The 26293-nt window shown below is 40.3% G+C and overlaps 1 protein-coding gene across 1 annotated transcript in view; it reads left to right on the top strand.

Annotated features, from left to right (window-relative positions):
* The window catches only part of PAQR8 (progestin and adipoQ receptor family member 8), a 139564-nt gene that overhangs the window by 90935 nt on the left and 22336 nt on the right, over nt 1–26293 (top strand). The gene's annotated exons all lie outside the window — the stretch shown is intronic.

Genomic DNA, 26293 nt, shown 5'->3' with positions numbered 1-26293 from the left:
AAACATTCAAGTTTGTTTAAGTTCAGTATAAACAGTTTGTATGTGAAATTCCACTGGGATAATGTGTCCTTAGGGAATGCTTGGTAATAACAGAGATTGTCAGAGAGACACATAACATTATAACTTAACCCATTTCATGCCACTCTACAAATTGATATTTTATATTTATGTCACAATACAGGTTTGATTAAACTTAGACAACAGAATATGCATAAAATGCACAATCAGTATCAGTAACTATAGGCTGATGTTCCTACCTTACCTAAATGCAGAATACACGTATTCGCCTAGAGTGTTTGCATATCAGTTTTAGGTGGGGCTTCCCAGTATACAAACGTGGGAGTGTAAAATATACATACAGATATTAAATGGTCCCAGTAGTTATTCTTTCAGTGGAAGTACATCTCTTTATTGCAGGGTTTTTTTGTAGATGACTACTGGTCATAATTATCCGACCAAAGCAAATGGTATTTTATATGTGTGTGCGTGTGTCATACCTCCCAACATTGAGCAATATGTGGTGGGCAGGAGCAGGGATGAGGTCTGGGGAGTGGGCTTAACAAGTGGCAGAACATAACACACATGAAGTTTTTAAAAAAAAAGTATAAGCACTCTGATAACTGACTTTTATTACTAGGGGGATGCTTTCTGGTTGCCTAGGTAATCACACCAAGCCTCCATCCCTAGGGCTAGATTTATTAAAGCTGAGGCGTACAGGAGCACGTATACGCGCCCCTGTACGCTTCAGCTCGCCTGTGGTGGGGCAAAATTACCCGCAGGTAATCAACATTGCACACAAGCAAAATTTTGCGCTCATGTGCAATCCCGCCCTCTGCCCGCGCACAGCCAATCACTCGCGAGCAGGAGCTGTCAATCTCCTCGGTCGGACTTGACCGCGGATATTGAATTTCGCCACCTTAGAGGTGGCAAAGAGGTTAAGGAAGCGGCGGTCTGGTGACCGCTGCTTGATAAATTATGGCGAGCAAGATCTTGTGAGAACTTGCAGCCGTAGGGCTTTGGTAAATCGAGCCCCTAGTCTGCAACCGGTAAAGTATGCAGACTTTAATTGAAGCAGAAAACAGAAGGAATATTCCTAACAAATTAAAGCTGCTGCTTTTTTTGTACAGTGTTTTTCTTATGTTTGTACATGATACTCCCAAGGTTTAGCAGGTGTTAAGTTCTCTGTGTAAAAAAAAAGGCATTTGGGGCAGTATATAAATCCCACAAAAACCTGTATACAACTTTCAAATAATTTACTTATGCTGCCGAATGGTTCAGAGACCACTACAGATCACTCTGCAAAAAATTAAACTATTCAGCTGAGCAGACAGCAGAAACATTTCCCTGACTGCTTCTGCTGCGCCAGTACCCCCCCCCTCCCTGCGCGCACCACAGGGATAGAGCTAGGAGTATGTTGCAAAACTCATTGTACAACTGTAAAGCAATTAATTGTGTATAAACAGCCTGGGATTAAAGGGGAGATAAATCTCTAGCGATGCTGATGATCCAATTCTGAGTCTGAACTTCTCTCAGATCTTACCCGTGGCCAGAGTAGTCCTGACCGCCATCCTCAGAGACTCAGAGCACACTGCCACACTCCATTAGTAAGTAGACACAGTGAGGCTCCTGAGGTGACTAGTCAGAACTTCCAAGTTAGTCCTCAAGACAACACCGCTGCACGTCGCTGCCTTCTCATGCCTGAGCTGAAAGACGGTCAACATGGGCACATGCAGTCACATGCGCCAAACACAACTGACTGTGTATTGGTAGCATGTGGTCATGTGATGACCATGTATTGGCCCAATAGAATTTAAAAGAAATGCATTTTTTTTTTTTAAATGCAAGGGGCAATGTGGGTTAGACGTCAATCTTCCCGGGAAAGTGGAATAGACCCCTAAAATCGTTACTGTCTCATGAAAAACAGAATTTATGCTTACCTGATAAATTACTTTCTCCAACGGTGTGTCCGGTCCACGGCGTCATCCTTACTTGTGGGATATTCTCTTCCCCAACAGGAAATGGCAAAGAGTCCCAGCAAAGCTGGTCACATGATCCCTCCTAGGCTCCGCCCACCCCAGTCATTCGACCGACGGACAGGAGGAAATATATATAGGAGAAACCATATGATACCGTGGTGACTGTAGTTAGAGAAAATAATTCATCAGACCTGATTAAAAAACCAGGGCGGGCCGTGGACCGGACACACCGTTGGAGAAAGTAATTTATCAGGTAAGCATAAATTCTGTTTTCTCCAACATTGGTGTGTCCGGTCCACGGCGTCATCCTTACTTGTGGGAACCAATTCCAAAGCTTTAGGACACGGATGAAGGGAGGGAGCAAATCAGGTCACCTAAACGGAAGGAACCACAGCTTGCAAAACCTTTCTCCCAAAAATAGCCTCCGAAGAAGCAAAAGTATCAAATTTGTAAAATTTGGCAAAAGTGTGCAGTGAAGACCAAGTCGCTGCCTTACATATCTGGTCAACAGAAGCCTCGTTCTTGAAGGCCCATGTGGAAGCCACAGCCCTAGTGGAGTGAGCTGTGATTCTTTCAGGAGGCTGCCGTCCGGCAGTCTCATAAGCCAATCGGATGATGCTTTTAAGCCAAAAGGAAAGAGAGGTAGAAGTCGCTTTTTGACCTCTCCTTTTACCAGAATAAACAACAAACAAGGAAGATGTTTGTCTGAAATCTTTAGTAGCCTCTAAATAGAACTTTAGAGCACGGACAACGTCCAAATTGTGTAACAAACGTTCCTTCTTTGAAACTGGATTCGGACACAAAGAAGGTACAACTATCTCCTGGTTAATATTTTTGTTAGAAACAACTTTAGGAAGAAAACCAGGCTTAGTACGCAAAACCACCTTATCTGCATGGAACACCAGATAAGGAGGAGAACACTGCAGAGCAGATAACTCTGAAACTCTTCTAGCAGAAGAAATTGCAACCAAAAACAAAACTTTCCAAGATAGTAACTTAATATCTATGGAATGTAAGGGTTCAAACGGAACCCCTTGAAGAACTGAAAGAACTAAATTTAGACTCCAGGGAGGAGTCAAAGGTCTGTAAACAGGCTTGATCCTAACCAGAGCCTGAACAAATGCTTGAACATCTGGCACAGCTGCCAGTCTTTTGTGTAGTAAGACAGATAAAGCAGAGATCTGTCCCTTTAGAGAACTTGCAGATAATCCTTTCTCCAAACCTTCTTGAAGAAAGGAGAGAATCTTAGGAATTTTTATCTTATTCCATGGGAATCCTTTGGATTCACACCAACAGATATATTTTTTCCATATTTTATGGTAAATTTTTCTAGTTACAGGTTTTCTGGCCTGAACCAGAGTATCTATCACCGAATCTGAAAACCCACGCTTTGATAGAATCAAGCGTTCAATCTCCAAGCCGTCAGTTGGAGGGAGACCAGATTTGGGTGTTCGAATAGACCTTGAACAAGAAGGTCCTGTCTCAAAGGTAGCTTCCATGGTGGAGCCGATGACATATTCACCAGGTCTGCATACCAAGTCTTGCGTGGCCACGCAGGAGCTATCAAGATCACCGAGGCCCTCTCCTGATTGATCCTGGCTACCAGCCTGGGAATGAGAGGAAACGGTGGGAATACGTAAGCTAGGTTGAAAGTCCAAGGAGCTACTAGTGCATCTACTAGAGTCGCCTTGGGATCCCTGGATCTGGACCTGTAGCAAGGAACCTTGAAGTTCTGACGAGACGCCATCAGATCCATGTCTGGAATGCCCCATAATTGAGTTATTTGGGCAAAGATTTCCGGATGGAGTTCCCACTCCCCCCGATGAAATGTCTGACGACTCAGAAAATCCGCTTCCCAATTTTCTACTCCTGGGATGTGGATCGCAGACAAGTGGCAGGAGTGATCCTCCGCCCATTGAATTATTTTGGTCACTTCTTTCATCGCCAGGGAACTCTTTGTTCCCCCTTGATGATTGATATAAGCAACAGTCGTCATGTTGTCTGATTGGAACCTTATGAATTTGGCCTTTGCTAGTTGAGGCCAAACTCTGAGAGCATTGAATATCGCTCTCAGTTCCAGAATGTTTATCGGGAGAAGAGACTCTTCCCGAGACCATAGACCCTGAGCTTTCAGGGATTCCCAGACCGCACCCCAGCCCACTAGACTGGCGTCGGTCGTGACAATGACCCACTCCGGCCTGCGGAAGCTCATTCCCTGGGACAGATGGTCCAGGGTCAGCCACCAACGGAGTGAATCTCTGGTCTTTTGATCTACTTGAATCATTAGAGACAAGTCTGTATAATCCCCATTCCACTGTTTGAGCATGCACAGTTGTAATGGTCTTTGATGAATTCGTGCAAAAGGAACTATGTCCATTGTTGCAACCATCAATCCTATTACTTCCATGCATAGCGCTATGGAAGGACGAGGAACAGAATGAAGCACTTGACAAGAGCTTAGAAGTTTTGATTTTCTGACCTCTGTCAGAAAAATCGTCATTTCTAAGGAATCTATTATTGTTCCCAAGAAGGGAACTCTTGTTGACGGGGACAGAGAACTCTTTTCTTTGTTCACCTTCCATCCGTGAGATGTGAGAAAGGCTAGAACGATGTCCGTATGAGCCTTTGCCTTTGACAGGGACGACGCTTGTATTAGAATGTCATCCAAGTAAGGTACTACTGCAATGCCCCTTGGTCTTAGAACCGCTAGAAGGGACCCTAGCACCTTTGTGAAAATCCTTGGAGCAGTGGCTAATCCGAATGGAAGAGCCACAAACTGGTAATGTTTGTCCAGAAAAGCGAACCTTAGGAACTGATGATGTTCCTTGTGGATAGGGATATGTAGGTACGCATCCTTTAGATCCACGGTAGTCATAAATTGACTTTCCTGGATGGTGGGTAGAATCGTTCGAATAGTTTCCATTTTGAACGATGGTACCCTGAGAAATTTGTTTAGGATCTTCAAATCCAAAATTGGTCTGAACGTTCCCTCTTTTTTGGGAACTACGAACAGATTGGAATAAAATCCCATTCCTTGTTCCTTTATTGGAACTGGGTGTATCACTCCCATCTTTAACAGGTCTTCTACACAATGTAAGAATGCCTGTCTCTTTATTTGGTTTGAGGATAAGTGAGACTTGTAGAACCTTTCCCTTGGGGGTAGTTCCTTGAATTCCAGGAGATAACCTTGAGAAACTATTTCTAGCGTCCAAGGATCCTGAACATCTCTTGCCCAAGCCTGAGCAAAGAGAGAGAGTCTGCCCCCCACCAGATCCGGTCCCGGATCGGGGGCTACTCCTTCATGCTGTCTTGTTAGCAGTGGCAGGCTTCTTGGCCTGCTTACCCTTGTTCCAGCCTTGCATTGGTTTCCAGGCTGGTTTGGGTTGTGAGGCATTACCCTCTTGCTTAGAGGATGCAGAATTAGAGGCTGGTCCATTTCTGCGAAAGGGACGAAAATTAGGCTTATTTTTAGCCTTAAAAGACCTATCCTGTGGAAGGGCGTGGCCCTTTCCCCCAGTGATGTCTGAAATAATCTCTTTCAAATCAGGTCCAAATAAAGTTTTACCTTTGAAAGGAATGTTAAGTAATTTTGTCTTGGATGACACATCCGCTGACCAAGACTTTAGCCAAAGCGCTCTGCGCGCCACAATAGCAAACCCTGAATTTTTCGCCGCTAATTTTGCTAATTGCAAAGCGGCATCTAAAATAAAAGAGTTAGCCAATTTAAGTGCGTGAACTCTGTCCATAACCTCCTCATATGGAGTTTCTCTACTGAGCGACTTGTCTAGTTCCTCGAACCAGAACCATGCTGCCGTAGTGACAGGAACAATGCATGAAATTGGTTGTAGAAGGTAGCCTTGCTGTACAAAAATCTTTTTAAGCAAACCTTCCAATTTTTTATCCATAGGATCTTTGAAAGCACAACTATCTTCAATAGGAATAGTAGTGCGTTTGTTTAGAGTAGAAACTGCCTCCTCGACCTTGGGGACTGTCTGCCATAAGTCCTTTCTGGGGTCGACCATAGGAAATAATTTCTTAAATATAGGGGGAGGAACAAAAGGTATGCCGGGCTTTTCCCACTCTTTATTTACTATGTCCGCCACCCGCTTGGGTATAGGAAAAGCGTCGGGGGGGCACCGGAACCTCTAGGAACCTGTTCATCTTGCATAATTTCTCTGGAATGACCAAATTGTCACAATCATCCAGGGTAGATAACACCTCCTTAAGCAGTGCGCGGAGATGTTCTAATTTAAATTTAAATGTCACAACATCAGGTTCAGCTTGATGAGAAATTTTTCCTGAATCTGAAATTTCTCCCTCAGACAAAACCTCCCTCATGGCCCCTTCAGATTGGTGTGAGGGTATGACAGAACAATTATCATCAGCGTCCTCTTGCTCTTCAGTGTTTAAAACAGAGCAATCGCGCTTTCTCTGATAAGTAGGCATTTTGGATAAAAGATTTGCTATGGAGTTATCCATTACAGCCGTTAATTGTTGCATGGTAATAAGTATTGGCGCACTAGATGTACTAGGGGCCTCCTGCATGGGCAAAACTGGTGTAGACACAGTAGGAGATGATGTAGTATCATGTTTACTCCCCTCATTTGAGGAATCATCTTGGGCAATATCATTATTTGTGGCAGTACTGTCCTTACTTTGTTTGGACGCTATGGCACAATTATCACATAAATTTAAATGGGAAGACACATTGGCTTTCATACATATAGAACATAGCTTATTTGAAGGTACAGACATGTTAAACAGGCTTAAACTTGTCAACAATGCACAAAAAACGTTTTAAAATAAAACCGTTACTGTCACTTTAAATTTCAAACAGAAAACACTTTATTACTGAATATGTGAAAAAGTATGAAGGAATTGTTCAAAAATTACCAAATTTTCACCACAGTGTCTTAAAGCCTTAAAAGTATTGCACACCAAATTTCAGAGCTTTAACCCTTAAAATAACGGAACCGGAGCCGTTTTTCAATTTAACCCCTATACAGTCCCAGATACAGTCTTTGCTAAGCCCCAACCAAGCCCTGAGGGGAATACGATACCAAATGACGCCTTCTAAAAGCTTTTTTAGAGATTCTTAGATCCTCACACATGCATCTGCATGCCCTGCTCTCAAAAAACAACTGCGCATTAATGGCGCGAAAATGAGGCTCAGTCTATGACTAGAAAGGCCCCCTGACTGAAAAAGGTGTCCAATGCAGTGCCTGCCGTTTTATAAACGTTCCCCAAGATTATAAATGTCAATTGTTAGCCTAAATTTGAATAATATGCACAAATAAAGCAATAGATTTAGCCCATAAAAATGTCTACCAGTTTTTTAGCCCATAATAAGCCCTTTATTCTGTTTGTTTTTGACTAAGAAAATGGCTTACCGGTCCCCATGAGGGGAAATGACAGCCTTCCAGCATTACACAGTCTTGTTAGAAATATGGCTAGTCATACCTTAAGCAGAAAAGTCTGCTAACTGTTTCCCCCAACTGAAGTTACTTCATCTCAACAGTCCTATGTGGAAACAGCAATCGATTTTAGTTACTGTCTGCTAAAATCATCTTCCTCTTACAAACAGAAATCTTCATCCTTTTCTGTTTCAGAGTAAATAGTACATACCAGCACTATTTTAAAATAACAAACACTTGATAGAAGAATAAAAACTACATTTAAACGCCAAAAAACTCTTAACCATCTCCGTGGATATGTTGCCTGTGCAACGGCAAAGAGAATGACTGGGGTGGGCGGAGCCTAGGAGGGATCATGTGACCAGCTTTGCTGGGACTCTTTGCCATTTCCTGTTGGGGAAGAGAATATCCCACAAGTAAGGATGACGCTGTGGACCGGACACACCAATGTTGGAGAAATTGGGACAGTTGGGGGGTATGGACTGTGTGCATGTGTGTCCATGCGTGTGTGTGTGCGTGAAATTGCCATTTCTGAGGTGGAACAGGCAAATGCACTATAGCAATCATTTGCCTTTTTGCCACTGCAATAAACTGTCATATTCACACTGCACTAAACCAAACAATTCTGATATTAGATGCTTACGGTTGTAATATTGTTCATTTTTACATAATCTGTGGTGTTGGTGATGCAATATGAGCAGTAATGACATAAATTATATCATAAGTGATGTCATTAATGTCATTGACAAAACAAGGAAAGTTAGGTTTACTGTGAAACAAGTGCTCCCCTTTTATTTCTGTTTATTCTATGGCTTTCTTGCATTTCTTTAACAATAACGTTTCCATTTTTATTTTATTTTTATTTAAAAATGGAGCAATTTGTTATTGTTGTTATTATGTCGGTTGTAAATGCCCATCCAGGAAAGGACGCTTAATGGCCGATTAATCATCCCCCGAATGCAGCCATATGATGCTGTTTCTGCGCTAGCCTTCATGCAATTTTAAGCAACTTTCTAATTTACTCATATTATCAATTTTTCTTCATCCTCTTGCTATCTTTATTTGAAAAAGAAGGCATCTAAGCTAAGTAGCCAGCCAATCTTTGGTTGAGTACCCTGGACAGCACTTGTTATTGGTGGGTGAATTTATCCACCAATCAGCAAGAACAACCCAGGTTGTTCACCAAAAATGGTCTGGCATCTAAACTTACATTCTTGCTTTTCAAATAAAGATACCAAGAGAATGAAGAAAATGTGATAATAGGAGTAAATTAGAAAGTTGCTTAAAATTGCATGCTCTATCTGGTCCGGAAAGCCAACAGTCAGTACCATCCAGGCAGGAACTCAAAAGAATAAAAACCCAGAAGAGTCATCAGGAGAGGCACAAGTCGGCTGCAGAAACAGAGCCAAATTGTTATCCAGGAGATTTGTCAAACACAGGCAGGAAACAGCAACACATTAGCAAAAAGCAGGGAGACAATCCAGAAATCAGCAGCAGATGAGGCAGAAGGTCATGCACAAAACAGGAACCTGGCAAAAAAAGCACAGCCATAATGCAGAACAATGCAATGTGGCGGAAATAAATGACAAGAATCATCAAAAAGCAAGCGGCACTGCCATGGTGACAAAAAAGGATGCATCACCTATTAACCTGGTGTAGTTATGTCACACTTTTTTCACCTTCACACAATTAATATTCTTAGGTGTAATTTCAGAATTGAAAAGGTAAAATTGATTTGATGTGATTAAAAAAATATTAAAGTTAAGTTTATGCAACAGAATCAACCGCTGGATATATGAGCTATTCTTGACCTTTGGCAGGTTGTATAGTAACAGGGCTGATTTATTTGTTCATTAATTAGAGATCAGACTGCCTCTCAGCTAGATAACAAGTTTTGCGTTATGAGTGAAATAGCATCGTTATGGCCCATAACGCTGCTCTTTCCCTAACGCCGCTATTACAAGTCTGGTTGGTATAGATGTACCGCACACCTTTTTGGCTGTCACGCAACGTCAGTACCACACTTTTAAAAAAGTCCTTTTTCAATGGGACTTCCATAGCGCCCGTATTACGAGTTTGCCTGGGAGGCCAAAAAGTGAGCTGTACAGCCTAAAATGAAAAGATCCGTACCGCCATCTAAAGTCAGTAGTCATGAGTTTTACGTTACAAAGCTGTACCATAAAACTCATAACTAAACTGTCACAAAGTACACTAACACCCATTAACTACCTATTAACCCCTAAACTGATGCCCTCCCGCATCGCAAACACTAAAATAAAATTATTAACCCCCTAATCTGCCGCTCCGGACATCGCCGTCACTTAAAAAATGTATTAACCCCTATTCCGCCGCTCCCCCACATCGTCGCCACTATAATAAACATATTAACCCCTAAACCGCCGCCCTCCCACATCGCAAACACTATTTAAATATTAACCCATAATCTGCCATCCACCCATACCACTGCTATAATAAACCTATTAACCACTAAACCATAAGCTCCCCTCAACGAAATATACTAAATTAAACTATTAACCCCTAAACCTCTGGCCTCCCACATCACTACATAAATATATTAACCCCTAAACCTAACCCTAACCCTAACGTAACCCTAAGACTAACCCTAACCCTAACACCCCCTAACTTAAATATAATTAAAATAAATCTAAATAAAACTTACCATTATTACCTAAATAATACCTATTTAAAACTAAATACATACTTACCTGTAAAATAAAATCTAAGCTAGCTACAAAATAACTAATAGTTATAATATTGTAGCTATCTTAGGTTTGATGTTTAGTTCACAGGTAAGTTTGTATTTATTTTAACTAGATAGACTAGTTATAAAATAGTTATTAACTATTTACTAGCTACCTAATTAAAATAAATACAAAGTTACCTGTAAAATAAAACCTAACCTGCCTTACACCACTAAAACCTAACATTAAAATAAAATAAATTAAATTAATAAAATACAATTATCTAAATTACAAAAAGCAGTTTTCGAAGACTGGACATCCATCCTCATCCAGGTGGCAGAAGTCTTCATCCAAGCGGGCAGAAGTCTTTATCCAAGCCGGCAGAAGTCCTCATCGAAGCCGGCAGAAGTCTTCATCCAAGAGGGTAGAAGTCTTCGTCCAGACGTCATCTTCTATCTTTATCCATCCGGCGCGGAGCGGGACCATCTTCAAGACATCCGGAGCGGAGCATCCTCTTCTTACGATCGTCTGCGTCAACTGAAGGTTCCCTTTAAGTGACGTCATCCAAGATGGCATCCCTTACATGTTGATTGGCTGTTGCAATCAGCCAATAGGATTGAGCTTTCATCCTATTGGCTGATCCAATCAGGCAATAGGATTGAGCTCGCATTCTATTGGCTATTCCAATCATTCAATGGAATGAGAGCTCAATCCAATTGCAACAGCCAAAAATTATTTTTCCCCTTTAATTCCTATTGGTTGATAGAATTCTCTCAGCCAATCTGAATGTAAGGGTTCCCATCTTGGATGATGTCACTTAAAGGGAAACTTAATTTACCAGCGGCGATCGTAAGAAGAGGATGCTCCGCGCCGGATGTCTTGAAGATAGACGATACCATCTGGATGAAGACTTCTGCCTGCTTGATTGAATACTTCTGCCGGCTTCAATGAGGACTTCTGCCCGCTTGGATGCAGACTTCTGCCGCCTGAATGAGGATGGATGTTCGGTCTTCGAAAACTGTAAGTGGATTGTTGGGGGTTAGTGTTAGGGTTTTTTTAAGGGTTTATTGGGTGGGTTTTATTTTTAGCTTAGGGTTTGGGCAACATAAAAGAGCTAAATGCCTTTTTAAGGGCAATGCCCATTCAAATGCCCTTTTCAGGGCAATGGTTAGCTTAGGTTTATTTAGATAGAATTGTATTTGGGGTTTTGGGTGGTGGGTTTTACTGTTGGGGGTGTTTGTATTTTGTTTTACAGGTAAAAGAGCTGTTATCTTTGGGGCAATGCCCCGCAAAAGGCCCTTATAAGGGCTATTGGCAGTTTAGTGTAAGCTAGATTTTTTTTTATTTTGGGGTGCTTTTTTATTTTGATAGGTCTATTAGATTAGGAGTAATTCGTTTTTATTTTTGATAATTTCATTTTTTATTTTGTGTAATTTAGTGTTTATATTTTTTTTGTAATTTAAATAATTGTATTTTATTAATTTTATTTATTTTATTTTATTGTAATGCTAGTTTTTACTGTAAGGCAGGTTAGGTTTTATTTTACAGGTAACTTTGTATTTATTTTAACTAGGTAGCAGGTAAATAGTTGATAACTATTTAATAACTAGTCTACCTAGTTAAAATAAATACAAACTTACCTGTGAACTAAAAATAAAAAAGATAGCTACAATATTCTAACTATTAGTTATTTTGTAGCTAGCTTAGGTTTTAATTTATAGGTAAGTATGTATTTAGTTTTTAATAGGAATTATTTAGGTAATAATTGTAAGTTTTATTTAGATTTATTTTAATTAGATTTATGTTAGGGGGTGTTAGGGTTAGGGTTAGGCTTAGGGTTACGTTAGGGTTAGGTTTATGGGTTAATATATTTATGTAGTGTTAGTGATGTGGGAGGCCAGAGGTTTAGGGGTTAATAACTTTAGTATAGTGGTGGCGATGTTAGGGCCAACAGATTAGGAGTAAATACATTTATGTAGGTGGCAGCGATGTTAGGGGCGGCAGATTAGGGGTTAACTGTAATGTAGGTGGCAGCAATGTTGGGGGCGGCAGATTAGGGGTTAATAACTGTAATGTAGGTGGCGGCGATGTTGGGGGCGGCAGATTAGGGGTTAATAACTGTGGGTAGGTGTTGGCAATGTTAGGGGTGGCAGGTTAGGGGTGTTTAGACGTGGGGTTTATGTTAGGGTGTTGGGTTTAAACATAACTTTTTCTTTCCCCATAAGACATCAATGGGGCTGCGTTACAGAGCTTTTCATTCCACGATCGCAGGTGTTAGGCTTTTTTTTAGCCGGCTCTCCCCATTGATGTCTATGGGGAAATCGTGCGCAAGCACATCAAACACTGCTTGTATTTGGGTGAGCTATAGAGCTCAACGCCACCATATCGCCCGCACATGCCAGGTTTTTTCAAACCTGTAATACCTACATTATGAAAGGTGCGCAATGAAAATAAGGTACACGAAATTAGCAAGCAGCCATAACGCCATAACTTGTAATCTAGCTGTCTGATAGCTAAGAGTGCAGGACGGATACCCTACATTTTTTTCTTTTATTTCTTCTTTTTCTTTCTATTTGCTTGTTTGATAAATCCAATTACCTTAATAGCTGAGATTGTGACCTTGGGGTCGATTTAACAAGGGCCGAATGGCACAGCAGTTATGAAGCAGCGGTCTAAAGACCGCTGCTCCATAACTTGTCCGCTGCCTCTGAGGCTGCGGTCTTTAATCTGCCCGATCCTATATGATCAGGTTGATTGTCACCCCCTGCTAGCGGCCGATTGATCGCAAATCTGCAGGGGGCGGCATTGCACAAGCAGTTCTGGTGAACTGCTTGTGCAATGTTAAATGCCGACAGCGTATGCTGTCGGCATTAAGCGATGTCTGTCGGACATGATACACTACAGCGTATCATGTCAGACAGACATTGGTAAATCTACCCCCTTATGTCTATTCTACTCCCTTAAAGGGACATTCTGGTTAAAGTGTAAATGCACATAGATGAATTACATCTTTACATAGAAACATATTTGCAATATACATGTATTTGCAAAAATGCTTGTAGTAAACATTTTTCTCTGCATGTGCATGTGAAGCATAGATCGATATTCTCAGGGCACCAGCATGTTAAATACTGCAGCTGCTCAGAACACCAGTGGGGCTTTTGTATCATGTCAGCAATTTGAGTCATTACCAGATGGTACACGCACCTTAGGTTCTCTGAGTGCTGTGTTTAAAATGCTGGTGCACAGTTGATACTTAAATACACTTTTGAAACAGCTATAGCTTTTATTAGAAGCATTTTTGCTAATAAATGTATATTACAAAAATGCTGCTATTTAAAACTGAAATTCATCCATTGGATTCCAATTTTTGCTGGAATGTCCCATTACGATGCTCAGTGCACTCTATATAAAAGTGTCCCTGGTGTTAGCTCACTGTATATTGTACCTTACATATTTTTAAGATGAGTAACATTTTGCTTAACAATCTGAAATATCAAATATTCCTTTTCTGTCTAAATGTTATAACTAATTCTGCTCAACTGACCAATATGAAGCATGAGGTTATCTGGCTAAAGGACTTTTCTCCTGTTAAGTGTAGTCAGTCCACGGGTCATCCATTACTTATGGGATATTAACTCCTCCCCAACAGGAAGTGCAAGAGGATCACCCAAGCAGAGCTGCTATATAGCTCCTCCCCTCTACGTCACACCCAGTCATTCTCTTGCACCCAACTAATAGATAGGATGTGTGAGAGGACTGTGGTGATTAAACTTAGTTTTTATATCTTCAATCAAAAGTTTGTTATTTTAAAACGGCACCGGAGTGTGTTGTTTTTCTTCTCAGGCAGAATTTGAAGAAGAATCTACCTGAGTTTTTTGTATGATCTTAGCGGACGTAACTAAGATCCATTTGCTGTTCTCGGCCATTCTGAGGAGTGAGGTAACTTCAGATCAGGGGACAGCGGGCAGGTTCACCTGCAAAGAGGTATGTTGCAGTATATTATTTTCTAAGGAATGGAATTGACTGAGAAAATACTGCTAATACCGATATAATGTAAGTACAGCCTTAAATGCAGTAGTAGCAACTGGTATCAGGCTGATATGTATGTATGTTTACACTTAAGTATTTCTGGGGAATGGCACTTCACTGGGAAAATACTGTATGCATATAACTTTTAGCCTAACTTGCAGTGTGAACGACTAGCAGCAGGCTTTCAATGACATTTCATAAATTAGATTTTAAACGTTTGCTGGCATGTTAAATCGTTTAATTATCTGAGGTACTTGGTGAAAGATTGTTTTGGGCATTATTTTCCACATGGCTGTCGTTTGTTTTAAATTAAAACAGTTTACTGAGCTTCCCTCACTGTTGTATTGTGAGTGGGAGGGGCCTATTTTGGCGCTTTTACTACGCATCAGAAATTCAGTCACAGTCTGCCTTTTTCTCCCTGCATGATCCAGGACGTCTCCACAGAGCTCAGGGGTCTTCAAAACTAGTTTTGAGGGAGGTAATCACTCACAGCAGACCTGTGAGACTGTGCTTTGACTGTGATAAAAACGCTTATATTTTCAATTGTTATACGTTTTTTCTGATATTAAGGGTTAATCATCCATTGCTAATGTGTGCAATCCTTTGCTAAATTTATGCTTTTACTGTGAAAATTTGGTTTCTATAACTAATACGGTTCATTGTTTTTCAACCGTGACAGTTTTTCTGTGCTTCTTAAAGGCACAGTAACGTTTTGCATATTGCTTGTAAATTTAGTTGAAAAGTATTTCCAAGCTTGCTAGTCTAATTGCTAGTTTGTTAAACATGTCTGACACAGAGGAATCTCTTTGTGCAATATGTTCAAAAGCCAAGGTGGAGCCCAATAGAAATAAGCAACATTCACCAGACAGCGAGGGGGAAGTTATACCGACTAACTTGCCTCACGTGTCAGTACCTGCATCTCCCGCTCAGGAGGTGCGTGATATTGTAACGCCAAGTACATCAGGGCGGCCATTACAAATCACTCTACAAGACATGGCTAATGTTATGACTGAAGTTTTGTCTAAATTGCCAGAACTTAGGGGTAAACGAGATCACTCTGGGGTGAGAACAGAGTGCGCTGATAATGCTAGGGCCATGTCTGATACTGCGTCACAATTTGCAGAACATGAGGACGGAGAGCTTCATTCTGCGGGTGACGGATCTGATCCAAATAAACTGGATTCAGACATTTCAAATTTTAAGTTTAAGCTGGAAAACCTCCGTGTATTGCTAGGGTAGGTGTTAGCGGCTCTGAATGATTGTAACACAGTTGCAATCCCAGAGAAAATGTGTAGGTTGGATAAATATTTTGCGGTACCGACGAGTACTGACGTTTTTCCTATACCTAAGAGACTTACTGAAATTGTTACTAAGGAGTGGGATAGACCCGGTGTGCCTTTCTCACCCCCTCCTACATTCAGAAAAATGTTTCCAATAGACGCCACCACACGGGACTTATGGCAAACGGTCCCTAAGGTGGAGGGAGCAGTTTCTACTTTAGCTAAGCGTACCACTATCCCGGTGGAGGATAGCTGTGCCTTTTCAGATCCAATGGATAAAAAGTTAGAGGGTTACCTTAAGAAAATGTTTGTTCAACAAGGTTTTATATTGCAACCCCTTGCATGCATTGCGCCTGTCACGGCTGCGGCAGCATTTTGGTTTGAGTCTCTGGAAGAGACCCTTGACTCAGCGCCATTGGATGAGATTACACACAAGCTTAAAACCCTTAAGCTAGCTAATTCATTTATTTCTGATGCCGTAGTACATTTAACTAAACTTACGGCTAAGAATTCCGGATTCGCCATTCAGGCGCGCAGAGCGCTGTGGCTAAAATCCTGGTCAGCTGATGTAACTTCTAAATCTAAATTACTTAACATACCTTTCAAGGGGCAGACTTTATTCGGGCCCGGTTTGAAAGAAATTATCGCTGATATTACGGGAGGTAAAGGCCATGCCCTGCCTCAAGACAGAGCCAAACCTAGGGCTAGACAGTCTAATTTTCGTGCCTTTCGTAACTTCAAGGCAGGAGCAGCATCAACTTCCTCTGCTCCAAAACAGGAAGGAGCTGTTGCTCGCTACAGACAAGGCTGGAAACCTAACCAGACCTGGAACAAGGGCAAGCAGGCCAGAAAACCTGCTGCTGCCCCTAAGACAGCATGAAGTGAGGGCCCCCGATCCAGAAACGGATCTAGTGGGGGGCAGACTCTCTCTCTTCGCCCAGGCTTGGGCAAGAGATGTCCAGGATCCCTGGGCGTTGGAGATCATATCTCAGGGATATCTTCTGGACTTCAAAGCTTCTCCTCCACAAGGGATATTTCACCTTTCAAGGTTGTCAACAAACCAGATAAAGAAAGAGGCGTTTCTACGCTGTGTACAAGACCTTTTACTAATGGGAGTGATCCACCCAGTTCCGCGGTCGGAACACGGACAAGGGTTTTACTCAAATCTGTTTGTGGTTCCCAAAAAAAGAGGGAACCTTCAGACCAATATTGGATTTAAAGATCCTAAACAAATTCCTAAGAGTTCCATCGTTCAAAATGGAAACTATTTGGACAATCTTACCCATGATCCAAAGAGGTCAGTACATGACCACAGTGGATTTAAAGGATGCTTACCTTCACATACCGATTCACAAAGAACATTTCCGGTATCTAAGGTTTGCCTTCCTAGACAGGCATTACCAGTTTGCAGCTCTTCCCTTCGGGTTGGCTACGGCTCCAAGAATCTTTACAAAGGTTCTGGGCTCTCTTCTGGCGGTACTAAGACCGCGAGGAATTTCGGTAGCTTCGTACCTAGACGACATTCTGATACAAGCGTCAAGCTTCCAAACTGCCAAGTCTCATACAGAGTTAGTACTGGCATTTTTAAGGTTGCATGGGTGGAAAGTGAACAAGGAGAAGAGTTCTCTCTTACCACTCACAAGAGTTCCCTTCTTGGGGACTCTTATAGATTCTGTAGAAATGAAAATTTACCTGACAGAGGACAGGTTAACAAAGCTTCTAAATGCTTGCCGTGTCCTTCATTCCATTCAACACCCGTCAGTGGCTCAATGCATGAAGGTAATCGGCTTAATGGTAGCGGCAATGGACATAGTTCCTTTTGCACGCCTGCATCTCAGACCGCTGCAATTGTGCATGCTAAGTCAGTGGAATGGGGATTACTCAGATTTGTCCCCTACGCTGAATCTGGATCAAGAGACCAGAGATTCTCTTCTATGGTGGCTTTCTCGGCCACATCTGTCCAGGGGGATGCCCTTCAGCAGGCCAGACTGGACAATTGTAACAACAGACGCCAGCCTACTAGGTTGGGGCGCTGTCTGGAATTCCCTGAAGGCTCAGGGATCGTGGACTCAAGAGGAGAGTCTCCTTCCAATAAACATTCTGGAATTGAGAGCAGTTCTCAATGCCCTTCTGGCTTGGCCTCAGTTAGCAACTCTGAGGTTCATCAGGTTTCAGTCGGACAACATCACGACTATGGTTTACATCAACCATCAGGGAGGGACAAGGAGTTCCCTAGCGATGATGGAAGTATCAAAGATAATTCGCTGGGCAGAGTCTCACTCTTGCCACCTGTCAGCGATCCACATCCCAGGAGTGGAGAACTGGGAGGCGGATTTCCTAAGTCGCCAGACTTTTCATCCGGGGGAGTGGGAACTTCATCCGGAGGTCTTTGCCCAAATACTTCGACGTTGGGGCAAACCAGATATGGATCTCATGGCGTCTCGCCAGAACGCCAAGCTTCCTTGTTACGGGTCCAGGTCCAGGGACCCGGGAGCGGTCCTGATAGATGCTTTGACAGCACCTTGGACCTTCAGGATGGCTTATGTGTTTCCACCCTTCCCGATGCTTCCTCGTTTGATTGCCAGGATCAAACAGGAGAAAGCATCGGTGATTCTAATAGCGCCTGCGTGGCCACGCAGGACCTGGTATGCAGATCTAGTGGACATGTCATCCTGTCCACCTTGGTCTCTGCCTCTGAGACAGGACCTTCTAATTCAGGGTCCTTTCAAACATCAAAATCTAATTTCTCTGAAGCTGACTGCATGGAAATTGAACGCTTGATTTTATCAAAGCGTGGATTTTTGGAGTCAGTAATTGATACCTTAATACAGGCTAGGAAACCTGTTACCAGGAAGATTTACCATAAGATATGGCGTAAATACTTACACTGGTGCGAATCCAAGAGTTACTCATGGAGTAAGGTAAGGATTCCTAGGATATTGTCTTTTCTACAAGAAGGTTTAGAAAAGGGTTTATCTGCAAGTTCCTTAAAGGGACAGATCTCAGCTCTGTCCATCCTTTTATACAAACGTCTGTCAGAAGTTCCAGATGTTCAGGCCTTTTGTCAGGCTTTGGCTAGGATTAAGCCTGTGTTTAAGACTGTAGCTCCACCGTGGAGCTTAAACTTAGTTCTTAACGTTTTACAGGGGGTTCCGTTTGAACCCCTTCATTCCACTGATATCAAGCTGTTATCTTGGAAAGTTCTGTTTTTAATGGCTATTTCCTCGGCTCGTAGAGTTATCAGCCTTACATTGTGATTCTCCTTATCTGATTTTTCATTCAGATAAGGTAGTTCTGCGTACTAAACCTGGGTTCTTACCTAAGGTAGTCACTAACAAGAATATCAATCAAGAGATTGTTGTTCCATCATTGTGCCCTAACCCTTCTTCAAAGAAGGAACGACTTCTGCACAATCTAGACGTAGTCCGTGCCCTGAAATTTTATTTACAGGCAACTAAAGATTTTCGTCAAACTTCTTCCCTGTTTGTCGTTTATTCTGGACAGAGGAGAGGTCAAAAAGCATCTGCTACCTCTCTATCCTTTTGGCTTCGTAGCATAATACGTTTAGCCTATGAGACTGCTGGACAGCAACCTCCTGAAAGGATTACAGCTCATTCTACTAGAGCTGTGGCTTCCACTTGGGCCTTTAAGAATGAGGCCTCTGTTGAACAGATTTGCAAGGCTGCAACTTGGTCTTCTCTTCATACTTTTTCCAAATTTTACAAATTTGACACTTTTGCTTCTTCGGAGGCTGTTTTTGGGAGAAAGGTTCTTCAGGCAGTGGTTCCTTCCGTATAAAGATCCTGCCTGTCCCTCCCGTCATCCGTGTACTTTAGCTTTGGTATTGGTATCCCATAAGTAATGGATGACCCGTGGACTGACTACACTTAACAGGAGAAAACATAATTTATGCTTACCTGATAAATTCCTTTCTCCTGTAGTGTAGTCAGTCCACGGCCCGCCCTGTTTTTTATGGCAGGTCTAAATTTTAAATTATACTCCAGTCACCACTGCACCCTATAGTTTCTCCTTTCTCGTTTGGTTTTCGGTCGAATGACTGGGTGTGACGTAGAGGGGAGGAGCTATATAGCAGCTCTGCTTGGGTGATCCTCTTGCACTTCCTGTTGGGGAGGAGTTAATATCCCATAAGTAATGGATGACCCGTGGACTGACTACACTACAGGAGAAAGGAATTTATCAGGTAAGCATAAATTATGTTTTTGAGAGACTTAGCTGATGCGCTGGACTGTTCATTTAATTTTAGTATAAAATACACTGGTTTTGTTTCTTAAACTATATTGCTATTGTATTATTTATTCAAATTGCTTTTACATTACCATACAATTCAATAAATAAAAATAATAAATTTCAATTAACATCCCTTTATAAGATTTAAATTCTCATTAGCAAAATTTCCTGTTGAACATTATAATATGTGATGTTAATAGGACAAATTAGAACAAATATTAAGTTACAGTTTTAACAGGAAGAATAAAAGAATAATACCGTAAATGCATTATGTTATATCATTTTTAGCTTTTGGCATTTGTAAATGTGTAGTAAATATCATTATAACTTCACTTTGAAACTTAGCATTTCTAAAACTAATAAACAAATCGGATGACATTAGCATAAATTAAAGGGACAGTCTAGGCCAAAATGATTCAGATAGAGCATGTAATTTTAAACAATTTTCCAATTTACTTTTATCACCAATTTTGCTTTGTTCTCTTGGTATTCTTAGTTGAAAGCTTAGCCTAGTAGGTTCATATGCTAATTTCTTAGACCTTGAAGCCCATCTCTTTTCAGATTGCATTTTAACAGTTTTTCACCACTAGAGGGTGTTAGTTCACGTATTTCATATAGATAACACTGTGCTCGTGCACGTGAAGTTATCTGGAAGCAGGCACTGATTGGCTAGACTGCAAGTCTGTCAAAAGAACTGAAAAAAGGGGCAGTTTGCAGAGGCTTAGATACAAGATAATCACAGAGGTTAAAAGTATATTATTATAAATGTGTTAGTTATGCAAAACTGGGGAATGGGTAATTAAGGGATTATCTATCTTTTAAAACAATAACAATTCACCTCCTGTTGGAGACAATACAACACAAACGTTGTCATTTGTTTCTCCAGGTTACATAGATATTACATCAAAACACTACAGCATGTTTCTACTTTACTACTTTTACTCAAAACTTACTTAACAGATTTATTTGATATTAATTTAATTTGTACAGAATACTGACCTGATTGGAATAAAAATAAAAGCAATGCTTGTTCTACCATGCAGCCAAATGATATTATTTAAAAGGCACATAGCACGTACAGACATACAGAGTAATTGTTTGACAAAGATACTCCCTGAATTGCTGGTAAAGAGTAAAACAGAAAATGCAAACTCTCATTGCAAAAACAGGTAACAGATAATCAGAGTTCAGGATATTGAATAATGTTCCGAAATGGCATTTTATGCTATTATTTGGATACATTTTTTTTAATCAATACTTGAGTTAGTCCAATGTATCAAAGTGAATTTAACCTCACTGGATGTTTTAAATGGCAAGAATGAGATGTCTGCTACATTTCTAAACTAATATTAATTGTTGTTACTAAAGAAGTACTGTTTTTATATCCCTTTAAAGAAGAAAACATTATAGCCACTCTACTTCTCTGGACTCATATTTAAATGAAGTATATGAAGCTTTACAATGAGAAACAATGGCTTCCTAGCAACATTCAGTTTCCTGACACCAGAGGCCCGAACTGCTGACACATTCATTTGTCTAAAAAAATTCCTTTGTCCTCCGCCCTGTTTGACTGAATCAGTTGATTGTGAGTTCAACTTAATTACAATGCCAGGAAGTTGCACGTATTGGATGTTTTCTAATTTCTAAATTAATCTTTCAATCTGCACTTTTTTTTACAATTAAAGATTTAAAGGTTTTCTATGAAAGTAAAGAGAAGGTGCCAAATTAGTAGATTGCCAATAATGAACCAGCATTGATCAGAAGCCTCACAGAACCCAACATCAGAATGTTATCAATGTGCACGTGTGAATTATAGTCACATCATATGGTAATGTAGCATGGCTTTTCATATCCAGTCTTTACCAGTTCTATAAAAAGAAACAGTGGTGTGCTGTGCCTCTTGGGCATTTTCAACCTTTCTAAGCTCAAAAGTTTAATAAAGTTGCAAGGAACAGCACATGTAGTTCATTTCTATGTGTGTGGGAGGCTTTAATGCCCCATTTAAAACTAAAAACCATTACAGTGTGATAAGACCCCTCATTTAAAAGAGATACATTTTATATACCTCTATAAGATGCAGGTGATCACTATAAAGCAGCACCAGTTTAAGTGTTATTTCCTTGAGGTGTTGAGGACAGTGAGTAGATTGGAGTGTTTTGTTCTAGGAGGAGGTCTTTTAAAATGTATTTTTTAATAGTAACTTTGATTAATTTCATTATTTTTTTGTAACTTAAAGGGGTTTGGGAGGTCTTAATGTAGGGGTCACTTTGGGCAGGTGTGACAAGTCAGCCTAGTCTTTGCCTTGTGGTCGCTGTTATTTTTGGTAGCAGAGGAACCAAAAAGTTGTCCTCTTTGGTGTACAGTGGCCATGTGTCCTGAGTGGATGCAGGGAGGTGGACACCTGGCCACGAGGTGGGTCAGAATTTTGTGTGTTGCGGTAGTGCAGGAGTGCTCTATTGCCCGAGGTCTTGTCTCTGTGGATAGGGTCTCCCAGTGGATGCTCCTAACATCTGCCCAATGGTAGCACCCTGGGGTGGCAGGCCTTTTTGGATGGCTGTGCTGGATGGATTTGTATGTCTTTTGTATAAAGTCAGAGCAGAGGAAACTGGATCTTGGATTAACAATACAAAAGTGCCCTGGCTGTAATACCTCCTACTACTCCAGCAGCTAACCGGTGCTTTTGGATAATATTGACAATGTTGTTCTCTTTTCTTTTATACCTGTAATTACAGTTGTGCTCCATGTATTGTTTCCTTTCCTGTTAAACTTTAATTTAATAACTCTTCTTGGCTGTATGATTGCAAATTGACATGGTTAGTGAGACAGTTTATTCTTTTATTTGATATACTAAATTGGATTTTAAAGCTTAATCTCTAACATTTAGGTAACCAAAAGTAGTAGTGTTTTATCAGAGAGTGTTTTTTATTGTTATTTAGGCACGCTTATTTAGCTTTGCTCACGAAATTTTAACCTATGCTTTTTTTTTTAATACCAAAACTAATCATACTGATTGGGGAAAAAGTACTGTCCGCGCACTATCAGTTGTGCTCAGCTTGTAATCTAGTTCTATGAGCGCTGGTATTATAAGTTGACAGCAATGTTTTTTTAATAATGTATATCACAATTAATTTTGGGGGAATTTGATGGACAGAGATCTGATTTCTGGTTAATTTTATTAGTGCTAATTGATACCGTAATGGCTGGTTATTTATTGCGCGCCCGCAAACGGCCAAATTTGTCCGTTTGCTGGCGCACAATAAATTAGCGCTCCAATTGTAATCTAGCCCTAAACAGGCCTTCCTCTATATTTAACCCCTTTAAAAAAATCATCTAGTTATCTAGGGCCTTTGATGTAAAACATTACAGTTTCTAACATATTACAGCATGGAATTTTTGCATTCGAAGATTTTGTCACCATTTTTCACTGACTGCCCCGTCTTCCCTTCTACACAAGCTTTAGTCTTCTTAATTAATTGCATAATGTTACATATTTATATGCTAACTTTTTTGCTTTACAGCACATGCTTCTTCTCTGAAAAACCACACTGGTTTCCTTTTTTTTTTACTTTTAGAAACAAGCTGAAAGGGACAGTATACTGTAAAATTGTTTTTCCCTTAATGTGTTTCAAATTACTTTTTAACCAGCTACAGAGTATAAAATGTATGAGAATTTGCTTTTTAAGGTTTATTTGTGTATATGAAGTAGCTGATTTTGTGTTTTGAAGCCACAACCTATTAAAATGGGTTGTGATTGTAGATATAATCAGAGCTCATTACTTTATCACATTGTTTACATATAACTGCTTCTTTATCTTATATCTGCTTGTAAACCAATCACCAATACTTGGAGAGAATAATGGAAAATTAACATTTTATTACCTTATCTCTTCTATAACCCACTGGGAGTGTAATTTCTTCTACTGGCTGTGTTTACACTGATTGGCCTTGAGGCCAAAACCTTTCAGAATAGGTGGGAAAACTACAGGCTAAATCAACTATTTCAAATGCCAATATAAGGGTAATAGAAATACTTGTAAGCAATTGTATACACTCCAGCAGGTAAAGTGGATCATTGGGAACAAATTAAAGGGGAGAAATGTTTTTGAGTAAACTGTTCCTTTAATTAATTGTACAGTTACATTTAAAGTGACATTCTCTAAATATCCCCTCTGTTTTTGTGCCCCCATAATCAGTGTCTGTCCTTTTAAAGAATTAATTAACTAAAACTTTTATTTTAGTATGGTTGTGCATACCTGAATACTAAACCATACAGGATGATGCTTTCACCCCTAGACTTATCTCATGCTATATCTGTGATCCCCATACCTCCCAGCACATCCAGGAGTTTTTTTTTTTCCAGGACAAGAAGGTGTGGTGCTTATAGATGTTTGGTGATAAAGCCACTAAAACTCAGGGCTGTGGGTGAGATGGGTGGAACTGGTGGCGTTTTGATTTGTTGGCCGTGTCATGAGTTGGCAGTCTCTGGAAATGGGGACATTTACCCTGACGAGCAAAGCTACAGGAGAGGCAGCAGGCAGAACTCCCAAACTATGACAATCATACAATATCCAGGAATATTCCCCTTGCAAATATTTAAAGGGATAGTCTAGTCCAAAATAAACTTTCATGATTCAGATAGAGAATGTAATTTTAGATGATTTTCCAATTTACTTGGTATTCTTAGTTGAAAGCTAAACCTAGGAGGTTCATATGCTATTTCTAAGCCTTTGAAGACCTCTCATCTCAGGGCATTTTGACAGTTTTTCACTACTAGAGGGTGTTAGTTAATGTGTATCATAACACTGTGCTCACGCATGTGGAGTTCAGGTGAGCCAGCTCTGATTGGCTAAAATGGATGTCTGTCAAAAGAACTGAAATAAGGGGGCAGTTTGCAGAGGCTTAGATACACGGTAATCACAAAGGTAAAACGTGTAATTATATAACTGTTAGTTGTGCAAAACTATTAAATGGGTAATAAAGGGATTATCTATCTTTTTAAACAATACAATTTTTGGTGTAGACTGTCCCTTTAAGAATATTCCTACTTTAGCAGCAGGTACCATCCAGTCTTTATCTGTCCTATTGAATATTGAAATTCCCCTTCTAAAATATCATTCCTTCTGTTTACTTCTTTCACATAACTCCTCTCTCATTTTCTCTTCTCTGTTGTTTTTTAAATAAAATGTAATCAGGTAGGACTGATAAGAATCAGAGTAGCATGAATTTATTGCAGCTGCTAAATCTAAATTGCCACTAGTCATTTGGTAAATTCAGGTAATGTATAAGCTGCGCACAGTCGTACACATTGCACAGAGAACATTTCTAGAGCCTTTTGATTGGTTTATACATACTATATAATTTAGTCCTGCATATTAAACAGTCTTGTGTGAGGTTATTATCATATCAGTATTGCAATAGGATACATCACAAACTGAAAATCTTAGCAGTCTTGGTAGTGTTCTTCCATGTGTCTGTTCATTAATTATTAACAGTGCAGAGCAGAAAATGATGTTAACAAAGTTAACGTGATTATAAAGCTGCAAAAATAGAGCATTTTGGTATGTACTATTCCTTGCCTATAGCTATTTATTAAACTCCTGCAAAGAGGTTAAAGGACCAGTCAACACATTAGATTTGCATAATCAACAAATGCAAGATAACAAGACAATGCAATAGCACTTAGTCTGAACTTCAAATGAGTAGTAGATTTTTTTATAACAAATTTCAAAGTTATGTATATTTCCACTCCCCTTGTACCATGTGATAGCAATCAACCAATCACAAATGCATATACGTATAGTCTGTGAATTCTTGCACATGCTCAGTAGGATCTGGTGACTCAAAAATTGTAAATATAAAAGACTGTGCACATTTTTTTTAATGGAAGTAAATTGGAAAGTTGTTTAAAATGACATGCTGTATCTGAATCATGAACATTTAATTTAACCTGAGTGTTAAAGCCAACCTTGGAACAGCAATACACTGCCTATCTGGAGCTGAATATGGCTGGTAATTCGCAGCTATGCACATATGCCACCCCTGATTGGTTCAGCCGCCATATTCAGCTCCAGACCTGTAGTCCATTGCTGGCTCTTAGCTGAATTTAACTGCGTGTTTAACCCATTTGCAGGGGTTAAAACATACATACAGGGAATAGTGAAATAAGAAAAAGCTTATTGAGTTCATTCATTTATTGCACCTTAAAAATGCCTTTAGAGATCATAATGTCTAAATATCAGTGGCATATTTTCTTGTTGCATATAATAATTGGAACTAGGAAAGAACCCTCCAGTTTGTGATGACTTCTGTTTGGAAGTGTCTAGCTAACATCACTTGAATAGCCAGACAGGGGCCAGTCTGAATAAAAGGGCCCAGGAAAATCTAGTCCGGTTAGCTGTGCATGTTCTGCCTCTGTAAATGTGTTTTCAAGTATCAAAGCAACATATATTACATATGCCATAATTCTTTCATGGATAAACAAGCAATGGCACCTCACCTTAGTATATATAATATACTGGGCACATACTGTAGCAAAATAACGTTTAGTCATTCTATTGATAAAATGTAATCAGTAAGGGTGTGTTATTTATAGTGCTGATAACAAAGTGATTGTGCATCATGCAGGAATGTTACATAAAATA

This window comes from Bombina bombina, chromosome 4, assembly GCF_027579735.1.
Source record: "Bombina bombina isolate aBomBom1 chromosome 4, aBomBom1.pri, whole genome shotgun sequence".
Classification (NCBI taxonomy): Eukaryota; Metazoa; Chordata; class Amphibia; order Anura; family Bombinatoridae; genus Bombina; species Bombina bombina.
The sequence above is the reverse complement of the archived record's forward strand: the minus strand, read 5'-3'. Positions and strand labels throughout refer to the sequence as shown.